The sequence below is a fragment of the Rattus norvegicus genome, chromosome 12, assembly GCF_021556685.1.
Source record: "Rattus norvegicus strain SHRSP/BbbUtx chromosome 12, alternate assembly SHRSP_T2T, whole genome shotgun sequence".
NCBI lineage: Eukaryota > Metazoa > Chordata > Mammalia > Rodentia > Muridae > Rattus > Rattus norvegicus.
The window spans coordinates 39,936,335-39,961,829 of NC_141545.1; the positions used below are offsets into that span (position 1 = coordinate 39,936,335).

Genomic DNA, 25,495 nt, shown 5'->3' on the forward strand with positions numbered 1-25,495 from the left:
GATCTCAGCACTGGAAGACTGAGGTGAGAAGACAAGTCGTAGGCCAAGACCCTGTCCCGGGAAGAAAGATGTTAGAAGTCACTGTGCTTCGTGGGTCCCAGCCCAAAGCAGCATATAGCAATAGAAAACAGTTGGCTTAACTACTGATGGGAGGCCAGAGCTGGCTAGCAAGAGAAAATTCCAGAACCAGTCCTCAAAGTATCAGGGAGGAGGACACTGCAGACCAAATACACAGTGAAAGAAAGGAGGGCCAGCAAGATGGCTCACGGGATAAAGGTGTGTGCCGCTGCTGCTGAAACTCGACTTTGGTCCTCGGCATTCACATGGTGGGAAGAAAGAAAGCCAAGTGGAGCTCTGACCTTCCCATGCACACTGTGCTGCTTGTACACACAGTAAAATAAAGCATGTTTGAAGGAATGGAGGTTGCTGGGTGAGGAGGAGGGATTGTTCGGACTTGTCAGTGCAGTGACAGGTCTCCAGGTGTGGGCAAGTGAGGTCATACCCAGACACTCCCCGGTAGACGTAGGAGCAGGGTGGGGATGTTTGTCATGTGAAATGTACCTCGGGTTGCTACAACAAGGCCCGCTCTCATTTTCGTGAGCAAGGAAGTGGGAAGAAGGCGCTGCCTGGACTTTAAGTCTGCCTTTGCTGTCTTCGAACAGCTTGTGTCTGGGTACCACAGGCTCCCTCCTACATAACTGGATTTTCAAGCTCTTTGCTAGAGCTTGTGGATCCTGGCTGTTGAACCTGAAAGTTCTCCACTTTGCTTTGGGGTTTTTCCTGAGTTCTTTTAAATTCACATTTTTAGTGTGTGTGTGTGCGCGCGCGCCTGTGCGTATATGCAAATATCACAGTCTGGAAATCAGGACAAGCGGGAGTCGTTTCTCTCCTACCATGTGGGACCTGGGGATGGAACCTGGGTAATTGTTTTTGGCAGCAAGTGCTTTTACCCAGGGAATCATGTCACTGGCTCTCATTTGATTTTTACCCCTTGTCTTGCAGTTTAAAGATGGCCCTGGGTTCGGTCCCCAGCTCCGAAAAAAAGAACCAAAAAAAAAAAAAAAAGATCACCATGAGCAGACAAAACCAACAAGGGTGTCGTAACAATTTTTAGTGCCCAAGTAGGTTCTAAGGCGTGATTCATTCTCTCAGAATGCCTTCAGACAGTTTTGTTTTCAAGACTTAGGAAAAGTCCTAATTGTTCAAACTTACAGGCCCATTTTATGTCAAAATGCAGATCACTTCGGACTGTTTAGGAATATGTGGTTTTTGGTAAAGGAAAGTGGTTCACTTATATAATCCCGGGGTGTAGAGAGACAGACACAGAGGATACATATGTCCCTGGATTACTAATAACATTTTGTAATTCTGTAGAAATACCTTCAGATCTGGGAATGGAACTCAGGTGGCAGAGAGCTTACCCAGCATGCATAGAGCCCAAACCCAGTACCTTAAGCAGCATGGCGGTATGTGCCGCCATCCCAGCACTCAGAGGTAGAGACGGGAGAATTAGAAGACCGAAGTCATCCTCAGCTACGTAGCAACCTTTAAAGCCAGCCTAGAATACGCAAGCCTCTGTCTCAAGAATAAATTTATCAATCCGTTTAAGAAAAGAGGGCCAGAGAGATGGCGCAGTGGTTGAACATGCTTGCCGCCAAGCCTGACAACCTGAGTTCTATCCTCAGACCCCACATGCTAGAAAAGGGGAACCCGTTGAGGATGGTAGCGCACGCCTTTGATCCCAGCACTGAGGGGTGTTGGGGGGGAGGGGGTGGAAGGCCAGGTGATCTAAGTGCGTTGAAAGGCAGCTTGGTTTACATAGCAAGTTCCAGGCTAGTCAGAGCTACATAGCAAGACTGTTTCTCAGACGACCAGTATGTGTGTTAACATATAACATGTATGTGCAGTCTCAATCCTTTTACTGGATCGTAAGCCACGGGAAATGTACTTTTAAAACAAAACTGGGAAATGCAGTTTTAAAACAAAACTGCCAACGATGTGTATATTTGGAATGTCGTAACCCAAGGAGGGGCTGCCAAGAGCGGGAGCCTTTACTAAGCTCGCTGACGGGGCGCTCAACTGACACCAGTCTCCTGCAGGGTGACCTCAGAACACAATGACTTCTCCGTTTCAGAGGCTTGGGCATTAGTCATAAGTGAGAATGACAAATGAAACTGGATCCAGACAGGCTGTGGGACTCCACCCAAGGCAAACTTCTCACGGGCTCAGGAGTTCCCTCCTCTTCCACACTGGGCCTTTAAAACGATCACAGTTCTTGTCACTGGACCAGGCAGCTCAGGTGATTCTATAGCATTGGGGACGAATGAACCCGGTCTATTAGGATAGTTGCAAATGGTTTCATGACGGTAAGAAGTCAGGTTTCCGGGATTGGGGATTTAGCTCAGTGGCCCTGGGTTTAGTGCCCAGCTCCGAAGACAAAGAAGAAAAGAAGAGAAAAGAAAAAAAAAAAGAAGAAGTCAGGTTTCCTAGGTGGGTAACAGAAGAGTGTGCTACTTAGCTGGCATGGTAACACACACCTATAATTCCAGCTCTAGGAAGCCCAAGCAGGAGTATGGTGATTAATTACTCTGCAGGCCAGGGCCACCCAGCAAGACCCTGTCTTACTGTTTTAGTTTGGCTTTTCTGTTTTGCATTTTTAAAATTATATTTCTGTGTATGTGTGCAAGTGCATACCAGGGCACATAGGCGAAGGTCATGGTACCACTTCTAGGAGTTAGTTTTCTCCTATCAGTCTTGGGGACTGAACTTGGGGTCTCAAGCTTGGCACCAGGGGCCATCTTGTTTGTCTCCCTAAGCACTTCGGTACTCGAACAAACTATTTGTCACAGACAGCTTGAGAGGGTAGGTTTCTTTGAGCACATAGTTTCATCGCACGGTCCTTGGTTTAGACCCATGGTGAGGCAGAAGGTCACCGTGACAGGAGTGTATCTCAATAACTCAGGCTGGTCTTGGTGGCTCATGCCTTTAATCCCAGGAAGATCTCTGTGAGTTCAAGGCTAGCCAGAGTTACATAGTGAGACCCTGTCTTAAAACAAAGCAGGGGTTGGGGATTTAGCTCAGTGGTAGAGTGCTTGCCTAGGAAGCGCAAGGCCCTGGGTTCGGTCCCCAGCTCCGGAAAAAAGAACCAAAAAAAAAAAAAAAAAAAGCAAAGGGGTTGGAGATTTAGCTCAGAGGTAGAGCGCTTGCCTAGCTAGCACAATGCCCTGGGTTCGGTCCCCAGCTCTGGGGAGGTGGGGGGGAGAACAAAACAAAATGAACCAAAAAAAGCTAATTAGCTCATGTTGGCCAGCTGCTGGGAGGAACTGTCAGTAATATACACAAATCTATCTTGATTGAGTGCACTGAATTTTTGAACACTCTAGTCTTAGCCACACAGCCTCCAAAAATAGACTGTTCTCAGGATTTGTCTGTCTTATGACTGGCCTGAAATATCATGTTTAAAGTTCAGATTGTATGTGCTTGTATCACCTGACTGGTGACCACTGATTGACATGTGTTTAGTACACATTCCCTTTTATGCAGAAAGGACCTGGCCAGGAAACACGCACCACGCAGAACTCTCAGCAGACTGAGAGAATGCAGCCACCCGCTAGGTGCTTCACGGTAGGTCAACGAAGGGAAGAAACTTCCGAAGAAGCCAGGCCTAGCTTCTCATGTGCAATGTCCATACTCTGGCGACAGAGTCAGGAGGCTCACAGCAAGTTTAAGGCTAGCCTGGTCTACATAGTAACTCCCAGGCCTACCTGGGCTATACAAGACCTTACTTTTTTTTTTTTTAAAAGGGGGCGGGGGAGGGGACTGGAGAAATGGTTCAGCAAATAAGAGCACCGACTGCTCTTCCAGAGGTCCTGAGTTCAAATCCCTGGCCAGCAACCACATGGTGACTCACAACCGATCCAGTCTGGATTCCAGACCTAGAGGATCCAGGGCCCTCCTCTGACCTCTGCAGACAAAACACTCATATACATACAAATGAACCTAAAACCCACAAGGTGGAAGGAGAAAGGAAGAACTTTAAAAAAGGTTGACTTTGGAGAAAGATTAAACTTAAAGCTTTTTTTCCCCCTTTGGTTTTGTTTTTTGTTTTACATATAGTTTCTCTGTGTTGCTGGTCTAGGACATACTGTGTAGACCAGGTTGACCTCAAACTAACATAGAGGCCTGTCTTCCTCTGCCTTCCGAGTTCTGAAATTAAATAAAATACCTGCGCTACCCCATCGTTGTTTTCTTCCTTTATTTTTTTTTTTTTTTTTTTGGTTCTTTTTTTCGGAGCTGGGGACCGAACCGTTTTCTTCCTTTATTTGAACAATTATTCATTTACTTCTTTAATGTGTCTTTTTTTCTTTTTTTTCTTTCTTTTTTTTTTTTTCCGGAGCTGGGGACCGAACCCAGGGCCTTGCGCTTAATGTGTCTTTTTTTAAAGATTTGTTTATTTAATGTATGTGAGTACAGGGCTGGAGAGATGGCTCAGCGGCTAAGAGCACCCGATTACTCTTCCAGAGGTCCTGAGTTCAATTCCCAGTAACCACATGGTGGCTCACAACCATCTGTAATGGGGTCTGATGCCCTCTTCTGGTGTGTCTGAAGACAGCTACAGTGTACTCATATATAATAAATAAATAAATCTTAAAAAAAAAAGAACAATAAAAAGTTCTAATAAGCAAACAAGTGATAAGTTAAATCAGGAGTTTGGGGGATTGATGTTGTTAACATTTACTTTATTAATTTTTGTGTGTGTGTGTGTGTGTGTGAGTACATGTGAGTGTGCACGTGTTCGTGTAAGGAGAGGGATATGTAGGTGCCTGGAGATAGCAACAAGTGCACATGTGGAAGTCAAAGGACAACTTTTGGAAGTTGGGGCTCTCTCTTCTATAGGCTGGCGGTATAGACCTCAAGTCATCAGGCTTCCTGTAAGGCCACTTTCCACACTGCTGATGACTCCACCAGGGCTGCAGGACAACTTAAACACCTCCTGCCCCTGCCTCCCAAGGGATATTTTCCAGACAAATGCTCTCATGCCCACTAGTTTTTTTGTTGTTGTTGCTTTTGTTAATGATTAAAAAAATTAGAATTATTTATGTATATAAGGACATTGTAGCTGTAGTCAGATACCAGAGGAGGGCATCAGATCCCATTACAGATGGTTGTGAGCCACCATGTGGTTGCTGGGAATTGAACTCAGGACCTCTGGAAGAGCAGTCAGTGCTCTTTTTTTTTTTTTTTTTTTGTTCTTTTTTTTTTTCGGAGCTGGGGACCGAACCCAGGGCCTTGCGCTTCCTAGGCAAGCACTCTACCACTGAGCTAAATCCCCAACCCCGCAGTCAGTGCTCTTAACCGCTGAGCCATCTCTCCAGTCCCAGATTTTAAGATTTTTAATTGTATGTGCACTGGTGTTTTCCCCGAGTGTATATCTGTGTGGAGATATCGGATTCTCTAGAATGGGAGTTACAGACAGCTGTGAACTGCCATGTGGTTGCTGGGAATTGAACCAGGACCTCTGGAAGAACAGCCAGTGCTCTTAACCACTGAGCCAACTTTCCAGTTTGCCTGTTAGTTTTCTTATATTTTCATGCAGTCAGCGAGCTTGTATGTTGGCACCAGACATGGTGATAACTGATATGCTCGAGTGTCTGAGCTTCACAGAGCTCTGGAGATGTTTTGGTTTGGGTGTGAGATCTTAATGTGTGTGAATTAAGTTCCCGGCAGAAGCCGCGTGGACAGCAGATGTGCTGCGGGATGCTTGCTTGACCTCCAATGAACATGGAAAGAAGATACGCTGCAGATCAAGAGCCATGTTATCTTGGGTTATTAGTAGCCATTTACTATCTATCACCTTCTGAATCTAAACTAACATACTCATGACTGCTAGATCCTGAGTTCAAATCCCAGCAACCACCTGGTGGCTCACAACCATCTGTAATGGGTTCTGGTGCCCTCTTCTGGTGTGTCTGAAGATAACGACAGTGTACTCATGTACATAATAAATATCTTTTTTTAAAAAAAGAGTAAGAGACTGGAAGATATTCTAAACCTTAGTTTCCAAAGACCCCAAAGCTAACTATGAACCTTGAAGTATCTATTTCCTACCCCGATGTGTAGTGCTCCCTGGGGCCCTCCCCCTGCTATCTTCTGTCAGTATATTTTGTAAACACAGTGATTCATAACTTGCTTCTGTCCTATAACATAAAAGCCCATATAGCCTCTTCCACAGGGATTCCTGGTCTATGGCAGAGTATGTTTATAGTTTCGGTCACTAAGCTATAGACTGAGTCATTAATAGTATGTGGGGAGATGGCTCAGTGGTTAGACATTTTTACTGCTCTCAGAGAGAAGGAACCCACATATCAGATCACCAGTAATGGGGGGGGGGACAGTGTCTTATGCCTTCTCTTGGCTTTTGCAGGCTTCTGCCCTCAACGTAGTGCATATAAATACGTGGAGGCAAAACACTCATACATCTTTGTGGGCACTGGAACCCATATGCATACATACAAACATATACACATAAACAAACGAACAAACAAACACCCCAGGGGGCTATGGCTCCGTATATGATAAAATTACAAGGGAATCTGAAGAGACTGCAGGGCAGGTAAAAGCACTGCACTGTCCTTCCAGAGGACCCACGTTTGATTCTCGACACCTACACGGTGGCCGATAACAGCCTCTAACTCTTCTTTTTCTTTTTAAGAATCATTTATTTTATGTATATGAGTACATAGTAGCTGTCTTCAGGCACACCAGAAGAGGGCATCGGATCCCATGACAGATGGTTGTGAGCCACCATGTGGTTGCTGGGAATAGAACTCAGGACCTCTGGAAGAGAACAGTCAGTGCTCTTAACCGCTGAGTCATCTCTCCAGCCCTGAATATCAGATCGTTAAATGACTTTCATGTGAATAAACCGACTTTAGGCTGCTTTAGGATTCACTAGATTCTTTCCCACATTAAATGAAAACGAGAGTAACTGATTTGCACCAGGGGAAGGCTGAGCTTGAAGCCATGCTGGCCTGCATAGGGAAGTCCAGCAAACCAAGGCTGCACAGGGAAACCCTGTCTGAAAGCACAACAAGTAGCACCCATAGGGACTTGGTTGTATACATGGCTTTGTTTCGATTGTTTTTCATTTATTTTATTTCAGTACACCTGCACGTATGTATTCCCCCACACGTATGTATGTGTGTGTACCGCATGGGTACCTGGTGCCCATACAGGTCAAACGAGGGTATTTGATCTCTTGGAATTGGAGTTACAGATATTTGTGAGCAGCGCCACTCAGGTGTTGGAAATCGAACCTAAGTCCAGTGCAAGAGCAACAAATGCTCTACACTCCTGAGACATCTCTCCAACCCCCATGTTTGCTTTCTGTTTTGCAGACACGGTCTCTCACTTGGCAGCCCTGGATAGAACTCCGTAGGTAGACTAGGCTGGCCTGGAACTCACAGAGACCCACCTGCCACATTCACAGATGAATTTGTTACCTTTTTGGGAAAGCAGTAAGTGCTGGTGGTGTGGCTCAGTGCGTAGAGCACTTGTCAAGCACATACGAAGGGCTGGGGTCGATCCCCTGCACCACATACACTGGAGTTGGTAGGACAGGCCTGTAATCCCAGCCGGGGTCAGAGGATGAGAGGTTCAAAGGCGTTCTCAGCTATGTGAGTTTGAAGACAACTTGGGTTACCTGAGACACTGCCTTTCAAATAAATAAATAAATAAATAAGCAAGCAAGCAAGCATATGTTGGGCTGCAAAATGGTTCAGCAGGTCAACAAAAGGCCCTTGCTGCCAAGCGGGATGGTCTGATTTGATCCATTGAATCCTCATGGGTTCTTAAGGGGCTGGAGAGATGGCTCAGTGGTTAAGAGCACTGACTGCTCTTCCAGAGGTCCTGAGTTCAATTCCCAGCAACCACATGGTGGCTCACAACCATCTGTCATGGGATCTGATGCCCTCTTCTGTCGTGTCTGAAGTCAGCGACAGTGTACTCACATTCCACAAGTTGTCCTCTGGCCTCTACGTATTGCCGTGGGTCATGCATGCTCAAGCACACACTAAGTCAAGCATGCACTAAATCAATTAATCAGTCAATATATAAACTAACATACCAATAAATGCATTAAAAATAGCTGAATGCCAGCGATTTTGTGCGGTTCAACTTAGTAGTTGCCCAGACAGTTTGTGCACAGACGCATACGTGTGGATTTTGTGGAAAGATACATGAGCTACAATTTTGAATCCTCTGTGATGCTCATTCCTGCGAGCGTCTCATTTACCTGGCCTTGCTTCTTGAATCCGTGAAGTGGGGGTAATAGCACTTTACATCTTCTTCTCCCAAAGACACAGGGTAACAATTAGTCTCCGACATTCAAAAGCAGAAATGGGAAGCTGTGCGCCGTGGCCTTTTATTCTGGATGTGTTTGGAGCTTGAGTCCATGGGAAACGTGACTGCTTTTCCTCTCAGTTCTTTTCTCAGTTTTTGTTGTGTTTGTCTTTCTAACAGTAAGTGTCGAACTAAGGAATGGTACACGTGAGGCGAGAGGTCTACCACTAACTAACATCGGAGGATCTACATATAGATCTAAAGCATATGTGTTTATACATTTGTATGTGTCTGTATTTGTGAAAATACTGTGTGTGTGTTTTGTTGTTGTTGATGTTGTTGTTGGAGACAGTCTCACTATGTAGCCTAGGCTAGTACTACTAGCCCAGGCTAGTACTTTCTCCACTGAGACTCCATCCTCTCAGATGACCCAAGCCTGGGTCAGGTTAGCATAAAACCAGTAAGTACAACTGATCCCTTGTCAGCTTGACACAAAAAAACATATCACCGTGAAGCCACCGCCTTTACTTTATTTTTGTCGAACTCTGAGATCTGCAGCCTCTGCCTCCCTCTTGCTGGGATTAAAGGCAGGAGCCACCACACCCAGCCTCCCATTGTGATTTTTTTTTAATTTTATTTATTTATTATATATGAGTACACTGTAGCTGTCTTCAGACACACCAGAAGAGGGCATCAGATCTCATTACAGATGGTTGTGAGCCACCATGTGGTTGCTGGGAACTGAACTCAGGACCTCAGGAAGAGCAGTCGGTGCTCTTAACCACTGAGCCATCTCTCCAGCTCCCCACTGTGATTTTAATGCCATCAAAAAAATGTGACCTGAAGACTGTGATGAAAGCTTTGTGGTATGAAAGTGGTAGGACACGGGGCTGTGCTGGGAATTACAGGCACACACTTCCACCCCCAGTGCTGTGGGGCTGGGGATCAACCTAGGGCTTCCTGGGAACTAGACAGGCACTACCCACTGAGCTACGTCGCTTTCTTTCCCTGCAAAAATAACAAATTCAGCCAGGCGTGGGAGGCAGAGGCAAGTGGATCTCTGTTTGAGTTGGAGGCCAGCCTGATCTACATAGCTAGCTACCTTGTTGTTGGTAACACACACGCATTCATATGGGTCCACTTTTCTGCTAGTAATGCCCTGGGTTCAGCATCCAATGGCACAGAAGAAGATGAAAATAGAAACTAATTTTCCTTTAGATCTGAACTCCTTAAAGCAATCAGAGACAGGAGTGTTATACTTCGGCAGGCTGAAAGTGTACTCTACGATAGCGAAAGGAGCTTGTGAAGCTAAAATTAACCTTCTCACTAAAGGTACTAGTTTGTGCTTTGACACTTCGCCTGCAGTTACGCAGTGAGAAAGCGAGGGGTGAGGGTGGAGACGCTCATCGAGATGCCAAGGGAATTCATGGGCCCTGAGGTCTGGTGGGCTAAGTGAGATGTAGGATAGGAAGGACGTCATCACTTACGGCATGATTTTCAATAGGGTGATAATATTTTTTTCTTTTCTTTTTCTTTTATCCTTTTTTTCCACACAGGATTTCTGTGTGTAGCTCTGTCTGCCCTGTAACTCTCTTTGTAGACCAGGATGACCTTGAACTCAGACATCTGCTGCCTCTGCCTCCCAGGTGCTGGGAGTAAAATTGTGTGCCACCGCCACCCTCTGATTTAAGAAGAGGAAACACAGGGCCTGCAGAGATGGCAAAATGCTTACCATGAAAATGTGAGGACTTCTGCTCCATCCCAGCACCAATGTAAAAAGTCTCAATTGCTAAGTTAGCACCTGAGACATGACCCTGGAGGTTGCTTTCTGGCCTACACATGTGTACATGCCCACACCTGTGTACATGCCCACACATATGTATGTGCCTACACATATGTACACACACATACATGCCTACACATAGGTACATTCCTACACATGTGTACATACCTACACATATGTATATACCTAGATACTTGTACATGCCTGCACATATGTACACATGTGTGCACATACCTACACATGTGTACATGCCTACACATATGTACATGCCTACATATATGTACACATCTACACATAAGTACACACATGTGTGCATACCTACACATATGTACATGCCCGCACATATGCGTGTGCCTACACATATGTATATGCCTACACATATGTACACACACGTACCTGCCTATACATATGTACATTCCTAAACATGTGTACATGCCTACACATATGTACATGCCTACATAATGTACACATCTACACATAAGTATGCACATGTGTACATACCTACCCATATGTACATGCCTCCACATATGAATATGCCTATACATATGTACATACTTACATGCATATACATGCCTACACATATGTACACACGTGTGTACATGCCTACACATGTGTACATGCCTACACGTGTACATTCCTACACATGTGTGGTCTACACATAGTCATGTACATAGACACACACGATTTTTTTTCTTTTTTTTTTTTTTTCGGGGCTGGGGATGATTTTTTTTCTAAACTAAAGTAAGCAGGGAAGTGGTGGTGTACACTTTTAACCCTAGCACTCAGGAGGTAGAGGCTGGCAGATCTCTGAGTTTGAGTCCACCCTGGTCTACAAAGTGAGTTCCAGGACAACCAGGGCTACAAAGAGAAACCCTGACAGAAAAACAAAAACAAACAAATGAACAAATAAAGAAACACAAAAGTAAAAAAATAAAGCAGGCCTGAGAGTACATAGCTATAATCTTAGCCTTTGGGAGGGAAAAGCAGGAGAATCAGAGGTTCAAGGTCTTCTTTGGTGACATAATGAGAACCGAGCTACCCTAGGCGAAATGAAAGTCTATTTCAAGTTAACAAATAAACAAACCTGCAGTTGGCCAGATATCACTTCTTGTGTCCCTGAATTCAAATGCCTTCTAACCCGAATCTCGGGCTAGGTTCTGTGATCCTTTCCTGATATAGAGCCTAAGAGTCTGCATGGCTCCTTGTCTTGAACTTTTGTCCTCCATGGAGAGGTTCTGGATCTCGGCCAAGCTTCTTGTACAGCACGGTCGAGACTTTGACCTTCAGTGAATAATATAAAGGTCCAAACCACTTTTAAAAATTACATTCACTGAGGCTGCAGCAGAGACAGTCTAAGAAGTGACAGCGCTTGGTGCCATCGTCCCAGTGGAAGGTAGATGATAAACGGTCACAAAAGGAAAACATTTCAGCCCTTAGTCCAAAACAGCCTAGATCTCTCTTTCCTCCTGATGTTCGTTCCTTTCAACTTTCTTCGCAAATTTTTGAAAATAAAATGTATGAACTTATTTGCATGTGTGAAGTCATACACGCCACAGCGTTTTAATTGAGGTGAGAGGACACTTCATAGGAGCCCATACTCCCCTTCCACTATGTGGGACCCCTGCGATCGAACTCACGGCCATCAAGCTTGGCTGCAGTCACCTTTTTAACTGCTCAGCCATCTCACTGGCCCTGTTTCTTTTACCTTTTTATTTCAAAATAAGAGATTCATTGAAAGTAAAAACCAATGTGCAGGGGTGTCTGTTCACCTTTCATTGGGTCTTTGCAATGTTCACCAACCCTATACGACTACAGCCTGGTGTCACAAGGAGACACGGCTACATTCTCCGCTCCTCCGCGTTCTTTACCAGATTTCTCCAGTTTTGCCCATACTCATTTAAACAGGTGGGTACCTTTAGAGAAAAATTTAAATAGTTTTTTTTCTTTCTTTTTTTTTTTTCCTTTGGTTCTTTTTTTTTTTTTTTTCGGAGCTGGGGACCAAACCCAGGGCCTTGCGCTTCCTAGGTAAGCGCTCTACCACTGAGCTAAATCCCCAGCCCCTTAAATAGTTTTTAACATGTGGATATATATCCCGTTTTCGTATCTTGCCTTCCCACTCACCATTGAAAAACATTTCTGTTTCTCTGTGTGTGTGTGTGTGTGTAAACATTAAAAAAAAAGACATTGTTTTATTTCCCCTAGCAGGCGTGGGCTTCGTGTGTGGTAGGTGTGGTGGGCTCAGTGCAGGTGTGGATGGAGGAGGTGGGTGGAGGAGATGATGACTTGGTAGCTGGAAGAGAATGGAGAGGGTTAGACACACTTCCAGAACTCCCGAGGAAGGACTCATGGCATGCCATAGCTAAGCCGCCAATAAGGTTAAGAAACTCCTGGAAATCTAGCCGCCCATCGCTGTTGCGGTCCAGCTGCTTCATCCCGCGGTCAAGGACACCGGGGTCCTTCGGGTTCTTCGTGAAGGGGGCCATCTCCGTGTTCATGAAGGGGAGGAACTCAGTTTTGGAGAGTTGACGGCTATTTCTACCCTTCCCACAGTGCATTTGGAAAACAGCCAGCAGGAACTCGATGCATCTCTCAGTCTCTGTGGGCATTTTTGCCAAGTTGAGGAGCGAGGCCGGGCTGCGGCTGCGGCTGACAGTGTCTGGGACAGGAGCCTCTGTTTGTGCTCTTATGAGTAATGCTGCCATGAATGTTTACGTTGCTTAGTTCGAGATGGGTTATCACTAGATGAGCCAGCCTACCCTAAATTTAGAAGTTGCTATGTAGCTCAGGCTAGTCTAGAATGAGTACTTCTCCTGCTTCCACCTTCAGAGGGCTGGACTTACAGGCACTTGTCCTCTTTGTCTGTTGTTTTTGTTTTATTTTATTTTACACATTATATATATATATATATATATATTTTTTTTTCTTTTTCTTTTTTTCGGAGCTGGGGACCGAACCCAGGGCCTCGCGCTCACTAGGCAAGCGCTCTACCGCTGAGCTAAATCCCCAACCCTTTTTTTTTTTTTTTTTTTTTGAGTCAGGTTTCTCTGTGTAGCTTGGGCTGTTCTGGAACTCAATCTATAGCCGAGGCTGGCCTTGTGAGCACTGAGATCCACCTGCCTCTGCCTCTTGAAGAGTAAAGCTGTTCACTACCACCTACTACCAGGCACGCCCTGACAGTTTTTTTGCATCATGTGTTTTCTTTTTATATACATATGCATATATATAATGTATGTATGCATATATATACATATGTATATGTGTATGTATATATACATGTGTATATATAATTTTTTGCTTCTTTTTTATTTATTTATTTTATTTATATGAGTACACTGTCGCTGTCTTCAGACACACACACCGAAGGAGGGAATAGGATCCCATCACAGATGGTTGTGAACCACCATGGGGTTGCTGGGATTTGAACTCAGGACCTCTGGAAGAACAGTCGGTGCTCTTAACTGCTGAGCCATCTCTCCAGCCCACGTATATATAATTTAAAAAAAAATTTGTTTCTTGCTGTTTTGCCTGCATGCATGTGTGTGTGTGAGGGTGCCAGAGCCCTGGAACTGGAGTTAGCAGGTGTAAGCTGGTAATTGAGCCTGGGTCCTCTGGAGGGGTAGCCTGTGCTCTTAACCTCTCAGCCATTTCTCAAGCCTTGCAACATGTGTTTTAATTTCTCTTGGGGCTAAACCTCTGAGTACCGTTGCTGGATCGAGTGGGAATTCTGTTTAACATTTTGAGGAACTGCACTGTGAATGCACTGAGTGTTAAAAACTTGTATATTTACTCACCTGTTATGCCACAGGGTCTCATCTGGGGTGGAACTCACTGGGTAGACCTACGTGGATCTCAGAGATCCACTTGCCCCCAACTTCCCAGTACTGTGGTGCTGGGCTATCAGTCTCAGTCCATTCTTGATTCTTTTTTTTTGGTTCTTTTTTTCGGAGCTGGGGACGGAACCCAGGGCCTTGCGCTTCCTAGGTAAGCGCTCTACCACTAAGCTAAATCCCCAGCCCCTTGATTCTTTTTAAGATTTATTTATTTCATATATATGAGCATGCTGTTCTTGACACACCAGAAAAAGGCATCAGATCCCATTACAGATGGTTGTGAGTCACCATGTGGTTGCTGGGAATTGAACTCAGGACCTCTGGCAGTCAGTGCTTTTAACCACTGAGTCACCTTTCCAGCCCTAGGCTGCTCTTCATACCAACCAGAGCTATATACTGAGGCCCTGTCTCAAAACCAAAACAGAGGGGTTGGGGATTTAGCTCAGTGGTAGAGCGCTTGCCTAGCAAGCGCAAGGCCCTGGGTTCGGTCCCCAGCTCCGAAAAAAAAAAAAAAACCACAAAAAACAGAAATAGCATTCTCATCTGGTTTTAGTGATGAAAACTAATTGTTGGCTCAAACTAGTCAATCTGTGCTGTGTCTTTCCTTGCTTCTCTTGTTTGTAGCGTAAGACTCTCCGTCCAGTCCAGTGGTGAATTCGGGTGATGTCAAACGTTAGGAGGCAGAGGCAGGAGGGATGCTAGTTCTAGCTCGTGTTACAGAGTGAAAACTTGAGTCGAGATAATCCAACGACTTGGGTATGCTGGTGCATAGCTTTAGTTACAGCGCTGGGGTGGGGAGGCAGAGGCAGGTGGATCTCTGTGAGTTTGAAGCCAGTCTGGTTTGCTTAGGTAAGTTCCAGGACAGTTAGGGTTAAAGGCAAAGCCCATCTAAACCAATGTAAAGGTGTTAGGTGATTTTCTACTAATGACCCGAATTTGATCACTAGAATACACATGGTAAAAGGAGAGGAAGTGCTCCCTCAGGTTGTTCTCTATAACAGGCACACATAACACACACACACACACACACACACACACACACACACACACACACACACACACACACAAGATCAAAATCAGCCAGGCAGTGGCGGCACTGAACACCTTTAATCCCAGGACCCTGGAGGCAGAGGCAGCCTAATCTCATGAGTTTGAGGCCAACCTGGTCTATATAGTTGCAGGCCACATCCAAAGCATTTTCAAAATTTTAAGATTGGTTCTCACGGGCTTGGAAAGAACTTTGTAGACCAGGCTAGCCTAGACTGGGCTAGCCTTGAATTCAGGGTGATTGCCTTGCGCCAGTCTCCTCGGTGACTCAGTTACACAGTCTGAACCTTGATTTCTGGCTTAAGAATATCTCTCACCCTTATTGTACTGGGGGTTGAAATCAGAGCTTTACGCAGGCTAGGTCTCTACCGAGCTGGAGTCCCAAACCAAGAATACTTTTTTTTTTTTTTTTTTTTGGTTCTTTTTTTCGGAGCTGGGGACTGAACCCAGGGCCTTGTGCTTCCTAGGTAAGCGCTCTACCACTGAGCTAAATCCCCAACCCTTTGACTTTATTCTGTAGCTCAGGTAGGCTTTGGCCCTCCTGCCTCAGTTTCCTAAGCAGCTGGTTATTACAGGTCTCTGCTTTCTGTGATATATAAGCATGAGTTAATTAAAAAAAATTTTTTTTAAAAATAGGGAACCATGTAGCCCAGGCTAGTTTTAGACTCCACCTCCTGAGTGCTGGGATTACAGACATACATCACCACACCTAGTTTTAGGGGACTTGAACCCAGAGCTTTGTGCTTGGTAAGGAATCACTCTCCCAACTGTGGAACTTTTCAGCTCCCAACAAAAACCAGTATGGCACTACTGCTGTTCTCTTCTTTTTATAACAGTTTATTATCTGTGAGTATGTGTGTGATTGTCTGTGTGAGTCTACATACATGTGTGAGTGGGGCCCAAATGGAGATTGGAAGACAACCATTGGAAGTCAGTTTTCTCACTCTGCTGTGGGTTTGGGGGTCACTCTGCTGTGGGTTTGGGAGTCACTCTACTGTGGGTTTAGGGGTCACTCTGCTGTGGGTTTGGGGGTCACTCTGCTGTGGGTTTGGGGTCTAAATCCAGATCTCCAGGTCTGTGCAGCAATCATGTTTACCCATGTCACTTGGCCCTGTTCTGTTTTGGTTTTTTTTGTTGTTGTTGTTTTTTTCGGAGCTGGGGACCGAACCCAGGGCCTTGCGCTTGCTAGGCAAGCGCTCTACCACTGAGCTAAATCCCCAACCCCTCTGTTTTCGTTTTGAGACAGGGCCTCAGTATATAGCTCTGGTTGGTATGAAGAGCAGCCTAGGGCTGGAGAGGTGACTCAGTGGTTAAAAGCACTGACTGCCAGAGGTCCTGAGTTCAAATCCCAGCAACCACATGGTGGTTCACAGCCATCTGTAATGGGATCCGATGCCCTCTTCTGGTGTGTCTGTAGACAGCGACAGTGTGCTTAAAAAAAAAAAAAAAAAAAAAAAAAGCAAGCTAGCCTCAACCTCAGAGATTCACCTTTTCTGCCTCCTAAAGGCATCATCATCATCATCATCATCATCATCATCATCATCATCATCATTATATTTTAGGACAGTGTAGCCCTGCCTGCCCTGGAATTCAGGAGGCAGAGGCAGGGGAATCTTTATGTGTTCAAGGCCAGCCTGGACTACAAAGCCAGTTCCAGGTTAGCCAGGGCTATTACACACAGAAATCCTGTCTGGAAAAACCAAGGGAGGAAAAGCACACAGACTTGAATTGTATTCAGATGAGCGGGTAAGTATTGCTGTCTAAGTAGGAATGAATTCTCGGTTCCAAGGGTATTATCACCTCTTGACCTTGGAGCTCACATAACCAGGCTCAGGTGGAATAACAGATTATTTTTGTGTGTGTGATTTAAGGCTTAAGTGGACAGGAGGGTCTGCAGATAAATTTAGTTTGTTCATAACTTCGTGCATTTCCAGTGAGTTCCCTTCTTGGGCTCTCTGCGTGCCTGTTTGTCCAGACACAATGATGTTTTGAATAAAGGTCAACGAGGGAAGTCACCCTTCAGAATATTTACTCCTACTGGGAAGGAGGAGGAAGCCTGTGGCTCCTTCTACATCAATGAGTCACTTGCAGAAACCTGGGCTTCCAACAGCTGTAGATTTCTGCTGGGAACTGCAAAACTTCTGGGGTTGCCATGGTCCATGGGAGCGAAATGCTGGCCGCCCTCTGCTACCGCAGCCCTGAGCCGGCTGTTGCAGCGTCCTCTCCAGTCCCTTTCAAAAGCTTTTCAAGGGGATCCCTACTTGGGGAGGAGCTCGGACAGGACATTAACCTGGGCTTCCGTCCAAACGACTGGGGTGAATAAAAGAGGCTTTTCTTACCAACGGGCTGCAACCCTGGGCTTGTCTCAAAGGATTTTTTTTTTTTTAACCCCTCAGTGTTTTCCTGGAGAGCAGAGACCGTTTATCCCAAGCATAGCTTGCATATGGGCATCTCCCTTCCAATTTGTGCCCAAGGATTTATCACCCTGCTCTAGGCGGGAAGGGGAGGTCAATGAAATCAATCAGCTCCCCCCTTCTCCAACCGCACCCAACCCCATCCCAGCGCCAGGCTGCGGTCCGGTTGACGGGGTAGCCATCCGGGGTGACTTGCAAATTCTGGGCACACTTTGCTAGGAAACAGGGGAAAGCCTGAAATGCCAAAGCACCCGCGGCTGCAGGCCCCTCGGTCGGTCCCGGGCATCTTGTTCCTTATCGCGGTGGACTCGGGAGGATTTAGGGGCTCGCAGGGGGGCACGCAAGACAAAGGGGCGGCGGGGAGCTCGCGGGCGGCAGCGGCCCGGGCGCGGGGAGGGGCGGCGCGGCGTCTTCTCCCGGCCCCGCGGCGGCGGCGCGTCACGTTCTCTTCCCCGCCCCGAGCCGAAGAGCCGGGGAGGCGGGAGGCGGCGGCCGCGGCGGCTGCTGCTGCTGCTGCTGCTACTGGGAGGCAGGTGACGGCGACCGACGGCGTCTCAGGCGGTGAGCGAAGCGCGGGCCTGATCTCCCCTTCCTCGCCGTCCCACCCTTCCTCTCCCTCCGCTCCTTCCCGCCGCCGGGGTCCGGGGGACGCTGGGAGGGGAGGCTCGTCTCGAGCTCCCGCCACGCACCGGGTCCGCGGCTGAAGAGACGCGGACGCACCCGTGAGGGTGGCGGGCACGAGGAGAGCGCCGCTGTGAGGAAGGCTGGCTGCGAGCGGCGCGCGTCCGGCCCTGCCAGCCGCGGCCCGGGCCTTGCCTTCCTCCCGCCGCCTCAAGATGGAGCGTGGACTCCTTGCCCCTGCGCCGCCTCGGGAGCGGCTCTCTGAGGAGCCCGCGTCCCCTCCTCAGCTCTGGAGGGGAGGTTCCGGGGACCGCTCTGTCGCTCGTGGAGGCCGCGGGTCTGGTTCGACCTGTTGCCCTGGACGCCGCCCGCCACTCGCTACCTGAGCCTTCCTCGGGCAGGCCCGGGACGCCGGGTGTCCGCGAGCCGGCATGGAGGGCGCCCTTGCCCCGGGTCTCTCGGCCTCGGCCGGGCCCGGCTTGGCCCCATCCCTGCCTGCTCGAGCCCCGGGTTTTTGTTTTCCTTCAGACCCCCTGGATTCTCTGAGAAGGTGGAAGGGCGACCCGGGGTGCCAGATCTCTGAAATCACCGCCGCCCGGTAACCCGAACCTGCCAGCGCGGTCGGGGGTTGGCGCGGAAGACAGATGACACTTGTTCGGGGTGGGGGTTGGGGGGACGACTATTTTAAAGGCAGAGCCTTGTGGCGTGTCTCGAATCTGGAGGTCTTGGCGTTGTTAGAGGAAAACAGCAGAATATCGGATTTTGTGTCTGGAGTCCTGCCCTGAAATCCCGTAGTCTCCCCACTTCGTGTGGCTTTTCCATCTGGCAGAAACCGTGCACCACCCCCTTTCCTCCCTGCCCAGCCCCACCTCTCGGGTATGAAGAAATGACACGTTAAGTCTGTAATCCATGTGGACACCCGGTTTTTTTGCTTTTTGTTTTTTGTTTTTTTGGTTTTTTTTTTTTTTTTTTTTTTTGCAAAAACTTGCGTGCCAATGACTTTCTTCTTATTTATTTAATTTATTTATAAAGACAGTGGGTATGATTCTGTAATTTCATTTTTTCTTTTCTTTTTTTTTCTTTTGTGTGTCTGTGTGTGTGTGTCTGTGTGTGTGTGTGTTTCAGCAGCCTAGCCTCTTCCTCTTCTAGGCCAGGACAGTGCCTGTCTGCATGGGGCTCTGTTAATATTTATGTTGTGGCTCTTTGATGATTCTGATTCTAGGATTTTATGATTATTATTCCTAACAGTGGCTCCCAGTCAGGAGATCAGTATTTCTGGCTTCTAGGTTTAATAATAATCTTTTGCAAGAACCCTCAGGTATGTTGTTCCTCAGCCTTGGGGCCTTTCTTCCTCTTGAAATAATAGCAATTAAGGTTTATTGAGGGCTTCTTATAGCCAGGCTCTGGGCAAGTGTGTTTTTTTTGTTTTGTTTTGGTTTTTTTTTTGTTTTTTGTTTTTTATCTCGAGTAACTCATCCAACCTAGGGAGGTTGCTGTCGACCTCATTTTACAGGGAGGGCATTGAAAGGTCAGAGTCAGCCAATAAGTGTTGTTGTCGGGAGTTGTACTTCAGTCTGCTTAGTTATTTTGTTAGGACAGTGAATCAATGGTAAGAGGCGAGGCTGGACCTTATGAAGGCGTAGGAAGTGGGTGATTGCTCACCTGAGAGCTTAGGACCCTTGCTGAGGTTCAGAGAAAGCCGGTTAGGCTTCCTACTAGGCCTGAATTAAAGAGGTAAACATTGAAACTGGGTGGGAACTTTTGTAGAATCTCTGAACATGAGGATTTTGCCAGTTTGGGTTTTTTTTTTGTTTTTGTTTTTTTTTTCAGTCATTTGTTGAACATGAAAATAAGCCAACCTGGTTCTTGTCTTTGAGGAATTTCATACTTTTTTTTTTTCTCAAAGATTTTATTTATTTAATGTATTAGGAGTACACTGTCACCGTCTTCAGACACACCAGAAGAGGGCATCGGATCCCATTACAGATGGCTGTGAGCTACCATGTGGTTGCTGGGATTTGAACTCAGGGCCTCTGGAAGAGCAGTCAGTGCTCTTAACCACTTAGCCACCTCTCCAGCTCAATTTAATACTTTTAAAAAATTAGTATTTTTAATTTTTTTCTTAGTTTTGGTTTTTCAAGACCGGACCTCTTTGAACGGCTTTAGTTGTCCTGGAATTTACTCTGTAGACCAGGCTGGCTTCAAACTCAGGGAGATCCGCTTGCTTCCGTCTCCTAAGTGCTGGGATTAAAGACACGTGGCATCACTGCTTGGCTTAGGGTTTTTCTTTGACATGAAAAAAAAAAACCAAAAAACCAAAAAAAACCCAAACACAAGACACAGTGTTGTTAGTCATGGCACGCCTGTATTTCTTTCAGTATCGTTGAAGTGTTATGGTTCTGCCAAAGGCTGTTTATGGAGCTGTGGTACATCTGTCTGTCTGTATAATGAGGTCTATACAATAGTCACACACACCACAGATACTTATGGAGCCATCTCCTGTGCCCCATGCCCTTCTGGATGCTAGGGACACAGCCCTGAATAGAGAGACCAATTTTTGTCCTCTTGGTGCTTTTCTTCTACTTGAAAGACAGGCGATAAGCATATTAAATATGTGATGTTGTATGTTAGAATGTCATTGATGGTAAGGAAAAAATGTATAAGCCAGAGAAGGAATATGAAGTCTTGTAAATCATGGTTAAAGTTATGGGAATTTCAGATAGCGTTTCAAGAGACCCCACAGAGAACGTGATTTGAGTATAGATGAAAAGGAAGTTGGAGAGTGTTGGTCCCTAAAGGGAACGGGAATCATATGGAAGAGAGACTAGAGAACTCAAAGGTCTCGATATTGGAAGCTTGGAGAGCAGATAATTTAAAACCTTACAGGCTGTTATCCTGAAAATATTTGTTAAAACACTGGAAGACTCAGAATAATCTAACATGTCATCCATTTATCTATCCATCCATCCATCCTGCAGATGAGGTTGAACCCAGGCTTCTCCCATATACCAGGCAGCTCTATGCACATCCCCCCACCCCCTCCCTTGCCCCACCGCCATTTATCTGTTTTTGAGCTAGGATTTCCTTGTGCTAACCTGAACTCAAGTCCTCCTGGCTTATCCTCCTGAGTGTTGGGATTCCAAGTGGCAGCCATCATTCCTGGCTTTTGGGGGTGGGTGGGGTCTTGTGTGTTGTCCCTGCTCAGCTCCCGCCTCAGTCTCTGCAGTAGTTGGGGTTATAAACATTGACCTCCCTGCCTGGACTTCTGCTGTGATCAAGTTTGCTTTAAAAATAGGGGAGAGTTAAAGTTCAAAGAACTTTACTATCTAGTTAAAAGTCTCATTGCTAGTGAATGCAAAGAACTGAGGCCTAGTTTGTTAGTTGATAAATGTGCAGAACACAAGGTCAGTGGCTGGTCAAGTCAGTTGGCTAGCCCAAGATATGGACTTGACCCCTTCCATGCACACACCTATGAGAGAGTAAGCCTAGAGTTTCCTCTATGTTCCCAGCACCATCTTGCTGTCGAGTATATACTTTTATACTTTGCTATTAAAATTATTTTATGTATATGGATTTTTTGCCTGCATGTAATCTGTGGACCGTGTGCATGCTGTGCACATGTGGAGGCCAGAAGAGGATTAGAGCTAGATGGTTGTAAGCTGGATGCTGGGAATTGAACCAGTATCCTCTGGAAGAACAGCCATTGCTTTTAACCATTGAGCAATCTCCAACCAATACTTTCCTATGTTTGTACATCAACCCAAGTCTTTGTTTAGCTCAAGGAGTCTATGTCATGTTATCTTCATAAGTGTTTCTCTCCCAGATGTACTTTTTAGTGTCAAAAGTTTCATGGTTCAATCTTAGTTCCTTCCTATCCCCCAAGACAGAGTTTCTCTGTATAGACCTGTCTGTCCTGAAACTCACTCTGTAGACTAGGCTGGCTTAGAACTCAGAGATCTGCCTGCCTCGGCCTCCCCAGCGCTGGGATTAAAGGTGTGTGCCACCGCTGCTCTGCTGGTTTAAACCCAGTTTAACATAACTTTTATATAAGTATTCTCATCTTAAGTGAAAAACAGTGTCTGTAATACTGTGTATGTGAATTATTTTAGATAGCTGTTTAGGGAAGATTTGTTATGGCATCATATATTTTAAATAAACACTAGGGTATGTCTCTAATATAGATGGAATGCAATAATCTGTACATTTTAAAGCGGCATTTTTATTACAGTTCTCTCTAAAGGAGTCATTGACGATGGTAATGTACAGGAATTTTAGGGAAGAATGACCTCTTCAGATTGCAATCAGGGTACAGAAGGATCCCCCCCCCCCTGCTTTTTTAATAAGTTGGCAGATTGTACTTAACCAGCCTTGAACTTGGCTAGGACATCTGGGTTAATATCCTGGACCTGGCATGAAATACCAAGGAATCTTGGCCACAATTAGGAAAGAGCTTTCCCCCCTTAAGTCTCCATCTGGCACTTCTAGGACAGATTCCATTCGCAGTAACTCAACGGGTGGGTCTGTTTTTTGATTGTCTGTTAATTGTGGTCCAGCAACAACATCTTAAAAGTATTTTTTGCAAAGTCCTTGAAAAGAGGAAATAGTCTGGTTACAAAATCCCTGTTGGGAAGCCTGTGTTCTCATCTGTCTCTCGTGTCTCTTCTCAGGAATCTCCATGAGGCTGAGACAAGGCATTTTGCTTCCTTAAGTTTTATGTAATCGTATGGCTCTGGGTGCTTCCAACTTGAATTAGGTAGTTTGGTGTTTTTATTCTCCTTTGCTTACTTATTTCTAAGCTTGGATTAAATCCCAGTTGAAGAGGCTGCCCATTTTTGACACTTGGAAGGGACCAGTCCTTGATTTACAATGTTATTTTTGAAGCCAAGGGCCCAAGGATCCAGATGTTCAAGGGTGTTCAAATCATCTGGAATTTGGGTTTAATGTATAGCAGAAAGGCAACTCTGATTGGCTTTTTTCCTTCCCAACTGTACAGATTACTTTTATTTTGTTTCACTTTACCTTTGTGTGCGTGTTCGTGTGCGTGTGTGTGCATGTGCATGTGTGTGCGCTCATGCTCTCTCTCTCAACGACGCATGTGCATGCCACAGCATGAATGTGGAGGTCAGAGGACTTGTTAGTTATGTTATTGTTGCTGTGATAAAAGAGCAGGAGCAAGTCAACTTATAGAAAGAAGAGTTTGGGCTTCTGCTTCCAGAGGGAGAGCCTATAGTGGCAGAGGAGGCATGGCAGCAGGGGGCAGAAGCAGACAAAGCTGAGAGATCACATCTTCACTGGCAGACATGAAGCAAACTGGAAGTGGGCTGAGGCTGTATCTCTCAAAGCTCACCCCTGGTGATGTGGCACCACTTCCCCAGACAGCATCACCTGAGGACCAAGTGTTCAAATACCTGAGCCTATGGGAGACACCGTCATTCAAACCACTAGAGAGGAGAAGGCTTTCCTCTTTCACCATGTGGTTTCCAGGGACAAGAAGGACTAGGCCAGTCACTAGAGTGACTAGGCTTGGCCCATAGAGCCTTATCCACTGAGCTATCTTTCTGGCCTTACACATTCTTTAGTTCACAAAGAATCTTGAAATATTTGCCTCCTTTTTCAGGAAAAAATAATTGATAGTAGGGCTATTAGAAATCTTTTTTTTGGGGGAAAGAAACCAATCTGAAAGCTGGACATGGTATTGTAATCTTTTAATCCCAGTGCCCAGGAGGCAGAGGCAGGCAGATCCCTGTGAATTCTAGACCAGTTTAGTTGACATAGTGAGAACCTGTCTTTTAAAAAAGAGAGAGGGAAAAGAAAAAGAAAAGGCTGATGAATGGTGGCGCACACCTTTAATCCTAACATTTGGGAGGCAGAGGCAGGCAGATTTCTGAGCTTGAGGTCAGCCTGGTCTACAAAGCACGTTTTAGGATAGTCAGGGCTTTACAGAGAAACCCTGTCTTGAAAAACCAAAATCAAAACCAAACGAAACAAACAAACAAAAATGTGAACAGCCTTTATTTGGTTACAGCAGTCAACTCAAGAGTCCTGTTGTTTTTTTTAGGTCACATCTACAGATCCAGTTAAAGCCTGAAAGTGTATTTGTGTGTGTGCGCACGGCTGGAGAGTGAATTCAGAACCTTGTATGCTAGGCAGGTGCTGTAGTGCTGAGCTTCATGCCGGGCACCTTGAAGACTTTTTTGTTTAAGACTTAAAGACATATGTGTGTGTGGGCGCACATGTGTGTCCAAGTGTGAATTTGTGCATGTAAGAGCAGTGCCTGCAGAGGCCAGAGGAGGATATTGGATCTGGTCAAGCTATAGTTTTAGATAGTGGTGGTGTCACTCTGGTTTTTGGAACCAAGCTCAGCTCTTTCTGCACGTGCAGAGAGCACTATTGACTTCTGAACCACCCCTTCAGCCTCAAACAGCTTATTTCTGTTGTTGTTTTGTATTTTATTTAGTAAAAGATTTGTTTTTATTACGTGTCTGAGTGTTCGTATATGTGCACCATGTACATTCTTGGAGACGTAGAGGCCAGAAAGTAGGGGTCAGATCCCCTGTAACTGTTACGGAGTTTCCAGATGTGAATGAATCAAGTCTAGGTCCTCTGAAGAGCAGCAAGCACTCTTAACCACTGAGCCATCTCTCTAGCCCTCCCCTGCTTAAAACAACTACTTACTTAGAGGGGTGAGTGTGTGTGTGTGTGTGTGTGTGTGTGTGTGTGTGTAGGTCAGAGTTCAATCTTGTTATTGTTCAAATGTCACTCTTCCCCATTTTTTTTTTTTTTTTGAAATAGGGGCTCTCACTAGCCTTGAATTTACCAAGTATTCTAGGCTGTCTAGTCAAGGAGACTTGAGTATCTACCTGTCTGTCTCTCCACCTCTGAGATTGCAAGTGTGGGTCATTGGACCGCAATGCCATGCTTCCTTTTTTACTTGTTTTAAATATTGATTCTGGGGACTGAACTCAGGCCCTTGTGCTTAGGTAGCAGAAGTTTTTTTTTTTTTTTTTTTCTTTTCTTTTTTTTCGGAGCTGGGGACCGAACCCAGGGCCTTGTGCTTGCTAGGCAAGCGCTCTACCACTGAGCTAAATCCCCAACCCCCCAGACTCTTACTATGTAGCCTAAGCTGCCCCAGAACTTGGTGTGTAAGCCAGACTGTCTCTGCCACTTTAGTGCTGGAATTACAGGCATGTGCCACCATCTTCAGCTTGTCCCCTACTGTTTTATTCATATATCCATGAGGCATTCATCGAGCATCTGCTATGGGAGGCACTAGCCCAGATAAGTGGAAAGAAAAACAGGTTCAAACCCTGCTCCAGAGAAACCTGCCTGTTCATAGAAGGCAGGTTAAGAGCAAGAATTTAGTCATTTTCCTTCCCCCAACCCAAGAGGATAGGTCTTCCTATGTAGACTTGGCTGACCTACTACTTACTGTGTTGACCTGGCTGGCCTCAAACTTGCAG

At 45.9% G+C, this 25,495-nt stretch overlaps 1 protein-coding gene and 1 pseudogene across 32 annotated transcripts in view; one reads left to right on the forward strand and one right to left on the reverse strand.

Annotated features, from left to right (window-relative positions):
• Positions 1 to 12,321: 12,321 nt before the first annotated feature.
• LOC100359550 (protein S100-A11-like) lies at positions 12,322 to 12,753 on the reverse strand (annotated as a pseudogene).
• A 5,106-nt stretch (positions 12,754 to 17,859) lies between these two features.
• The window catches only part of Clip1 (CAP-GLY domain containing linker protein 1), a 106,955-nt gene continuing 99,319 nt past the window's right edge, over positions 17,860 to 25,495 (forward strand). For 30 of the 32 annotated variants that reach the window (XM_087579230.1, XM_087579247.1, XM_087579252.1 and 27 more), the window contains exon 1: positions 17,874 to 17,975. The gene's annotated coding sequence lies outside the window, so the exon portion shown is untranslated. 32 annotated transcript variants of the gene reach the window in all.